Raw genomic sequence first — 5,000 nt, 5'->3', positions numbered from 1 at the left:
CATATAAAATTTCGCGCGCACACACTCACACACACACATTAATATTAATATAGTCCAAGACTGTAAGCTGGCAGAATCGTTAGCACGCCAGGCGAAATGCTTAGCGGTCTTTCGTGTGCCGCTACGTTCTGAATTCAAATTCCGCCGAGGTCGACTTTGCCTTTCATTCTTCCGGGGTCGATTAAACAAGTATCAGTTACGCACTGGGGTCGATGTAATCGACTTAATCCCTTTGTCTGTCCTTGTTTGTCTCCTCTGTGTTTAGCCCCTTGTGGGTAGTAAAGAAATAGGTATTTCGTCTACCGCTACGTTCCGAGTTCAAATTCCGCCGAGGTTGACTTTGCCTTTCATCCTTTCAGGGTCGATTAAATAAGTACCAGTTACGCACTGGGGTCGATATAATCGACTTAATCCGTTTGCCTGTCCTTGTTTGTCCCTTCTATGTTTAGCTCCTTGTGGGCAATAAAGAAATAAGAATAGTTAGCACAATGGGTATAACGTTTAGCGACATTTCGTCCGTCCTTACGTTTGGAGTTTAAATTTCGCTAAGGTCGACTTTGTCTTTCATTTTTGTGAGGTCGATAAAATAAATACCAGTTGAACTCTGCGATCAATGTCATCGACCTATCCCCTCCCCCGAGCTTGCTGGCCTTGTGGCAAGATTTGAAGCCAATATAAGGTGGCGTGCTGGTAGAAACGTTAATACGAAATGCTTACGTACTGAGTTCAAATTCTGCCGAGGCGACTTTGCCTTTTATCCTTTCGGGGTCGATAAATTAAGTACCAGTTCCGTACTGGAGTCGATCTAATCGACTGACCTAGAGTAGAAAAGATTTGAAGCCAATATATTCCAAGACGGTAAACTCGCAGAGTCGTTAGCACGCTGGGCAAAATACTTAGCGGCACTTTGTCCCGCTTTATGTTCTGAATTCAAATACTGTTTCGATCGATGTTTTGCCTTTCATTTTTTCGGGAGTCGATAAAATGTATACCAGCTGAGCACTGAGTGTTCATGTAATCAACAAAATTTCAGTGTTTGTGCTTATTGAAGAAAGGATTAATCACTAATTAAGGATAATGGATAGCCGAATCGCTAGAATGTCAGAAAAATTCTTTAGGGTATTTCAAAATATCTTGAGGTAGTTAGTTACAGCTCAAAACCTCTTTTGGGCTCAAATACCACCGATGTAAAACTTTGCTTTTCATCCTTCTGGAGTCGCTAAAATAAGTACCAGTTGAGGACGTGGGAAAACTTTATTGACACTGCTCTTACTTCAAAATTTGTCTTTGTATCTATAAGAAATCCATATTTTATCGATTTCATATTCTTAAAATTTTTTTAAATCCTTTCTTGCTTTCAAGATATTATACGAGGACTTGCTGGTATTCGTAGAGAAATACAATCAATAAATTAGGATCTCAAATCCTTTCTATATTTTTTATTTAATCCTAAGTTATCATTATACACACACACACAAAAGCACAAACATAAATACACACACACATGCTCACACACATTCACATATATCTTTAAACTAACGAGTAAGGTCATCCCTCGGTCATTCGTCTTGTGCGAAAATGCGTCAATTTTGTTTCCATCCGTGACAATCATGTAGTTAATATAAACATAATTATATTGTTCAGCAGTGTTTTTGTTTTAATACATTTAAGACAAAATTATGTGGTTTGAGGCAGATTCGTCTCTTATATCTAGCAGATACACCAGTCACTTAGAATCTCTCCTGTGGTGTGTTGTTAAGATCACTAACACTATTCTTAATATTGACAGAAGAATTCTGTCCTAATTTCTAAATTCTTCTTGTAGCTAACCATTTTGTCTAATCCGCTAGAGATTATGCAATGTACTTAAACCCGATGTACTAACACACGCACTTATACTAGTGGTTGGTCAACATATATTTTTCTATCATTTCCCCATGTAATTTATATTCTACCTATATTAATTCTTTATGGAAACTTTCTCTATAAACATTGGATTTCTGTTTTATTCCATTTGCGCTAATCTACTGCAATCAATCATCAAATTGTATTAATTTTCACTATTTTTACGCACAATTTTCATACATCCATTCATTAATTGTAGAAATTCTACTGTTTTCATTCTATGGGACACAATTTATTCTCAGGGTGCTTTTTTTCTCCGCAGGCGCGGCTGTGTGGTACGAAGCTTGCTTCCCAACCACATGGTTCCGAGTTCAGTCCTACTGCGTAACACTTTGGGTAAGTATTTTCTACTATAGCCTCGGGCCGACCAAAACCTGAAGACTGTCGTATATAAATGCATGTCTATGTGTGCGTCTTTGCGTTTGTGTTAGTCCTCCCCACTCCGCTTGACAACCGGTGTTAGTGTGTTTATATCGCCGTTACATAACGGTCGGCAAAAGAGTACAAGGATTAAAAAAGTAAGTCATGGGGTCCATTTGTTCGACTAAAGCACTCCAAGGCGGTGCTCCAGCATGGTCGCAATCAAATGACTGAAACAAGTAAAAGAATAAAAGAATGTTACTTAAAACCTCAAACTTCAAATCTGATTCTCATATCATACATAACCTTGTATCTGACCCTATGTCAACTGTTGTTGGTTTGTTTGAGAATCAAGAACTAACGCCGAGATACAACAAAAGGGATATGAAGAGAGAAAAGGACGTGAATTCGTGGCTCTAGGGGTGGATGGATGGGTGGGTGGACACACCACTCCTATTTATACTTTCGGACAAATAACCGTTATTTAAACATCTGGAGGTGACAAACCAATCTCACGTAGACAGAAGTCAATATGGGCTGTGACTGGTTAACAACAACCAATGGGATGTCAAAGAAAAGGTCAGTCACATTCAAGCTGAAAGTAAAGTTATGTTTTGAGCCGATCCTATCAGCAAAATTCATAGTGAACCAATGTCGTCATCGCAATTCACTTCACATAAGACTAGGAGACATTTGGCAGTATATTAATGTGGATGTAGCGATAAGGTACTTATATATATATATATATACATACATATATAGTAAATCCCCAAAAAGAAGAACAAACGCAAAAAAATAAACCATAAATAGTTACAACAGATAAATGATTTTATTCAACGGCCGTTTCGCAGCCTTTTCATGTAATAATAATTTCTGTGTACACTGAATAACATTTACATGTTTGCATTAATATGCCTGCAGCAAATTATATAATACAATTGCAATGTGTAATGCACATGCATATTAATGCAAACACGTGAACATTACTTATTTAACACAAATTCACTCATAACGCTTGGTAGGCCTGGGTTTATTATAGAATACATTTGCCCAAGCTGCTAAGCATCGGAAACATGTAGTTGGAAAGCAAACTTCTTACCACACAGCCACGCCTGCGCCATAAACTATGTTAGCATAATATCTGCGTGCTGTACTTCATATTTGGACAATGGTTTTCGTTTTTTTTCCTACATAACATTAGTTACTTTTTCATTTCTTATTCATTTGCGCTTCAGTAATATGACTGCAGCCATGTTTGAGCACCACCGTGAAGGACTTTCCTTTAGTCGATCAGATCGGCCTCACTAATTATTTTAAGTTTAGTACTTACTCTAACAAACTCGTTCTTTTTTTTCCGAACCGCTAAGTTATGGGCATGTAAAGAAACCCACCCTGGTTACCAGCCATTGGCGCACATATGCATATATATATGTGTGTGTGTGTGTGTGTGTGGTGTTTGAGTGTGTGTGTGTGTATGTATATATGTATGTATATATATATATATATATAATATATATATATATATATATATATATATGTATAAGGGTGAAAAGGAACACACGAGTTGATATATATGAAAAAACAAGTAAAAAATAGAAAATGCTAAAATATTTTATAGTGAACATTTCAGTACCGGTTTCGGTCATTTTGAGACCTTTCAACTGTAACGATTAAATAATTAAATTTAGAAAAATTAGAAGAAAGTTTTCTTAAAAGAATATTTCTATAGTAGTGTTCAATTTAAGTGGCATTCTGCCTTCTCTGACTCCCTTGTTTGCACTTGTGTGTTCGAGGTAGTTGTGAGTTCTTGGTAGGGTAGTAGAGGGAAGGCTATATATATATATATATTATAATATATATTATATATATATATATATACTTGAAAGTCTGTGAAAATAACTTTATACAGTTTTTAAATTTAAATGGGATTAAAAAAAATATTTAAAAAAAAGTTATGAAATCTTTTATCAGGATGTACTAACCTTTTTTGGAAGAAGTTTTTTTGTAGTGTGTGATCGCTTTCAGTTAACCTTTTCAAACACACGTGTCCTCAGTTAACGTATGAAAGAGGAAGTATTATATATATATATATATATATTATATATATATAAAACTCTAGTATATATATAAAAGTGAAGTTGTGTGAGTGTCTGTCTCCTACGATTTAGATTCCTAACTACTCCCACGTTTTGCGGTGCAGTTTAACCAAAAGCGGGTATCTTATAGTCGTGATTCATATCGAGCCCTTCTGGCTATTAGCGTGCGTCTACGATGAGTCTACGATTTAAAAAAAAAATTACCATCAATTTTTCCCATTTTTGGCATATATAAGGGAAGTAACTCTCTAAAAATTTATTATTAAATCTCAGAACGTAAAAAGATACAGTAACACCCTCCCTTTGTGGTTAGCCATATTAAGATGGCTATTATACTTTACATCTCTAAAAATGCATATATAGTTATTTCCCTTACAAACCCGAGCAACGCCGGGCGATATTGCTAGTCTTTATATATAAAAGTGAAGTTGTGTGTCTGTCTCCTACGATTTAGATTCCTAACTACTCCCACATTTTGCGGTGCAGTGTAACCAAAAGTGGTTATCCTATAGTCGTGATTCATATCGAGCCCTTCTGGGTATTAGCGCGTGTCTACGATGAGTACGATTTTTAAAAAATTACCATCATTTTTTCCCATTTTTAATGCATTTTTTTGCTATTATATAAGGGAAGTAACTC

This window comes from Octopus sinensis, linkage group LG4 (assembly GCF_006345805.1).
Source record: "Octopus sinensis linkage group LG4, ASM634580v1, whole genome shotgun sequence".
Lineage (NCBI taxonomy): Eukaryota > Metazoa > Mollusca > Cephalopoda > Octopoda > Octopodidae > Octopus > Octopus sinensis.
Note: the sequence above shows the minus strand (reverse complement) of the source record.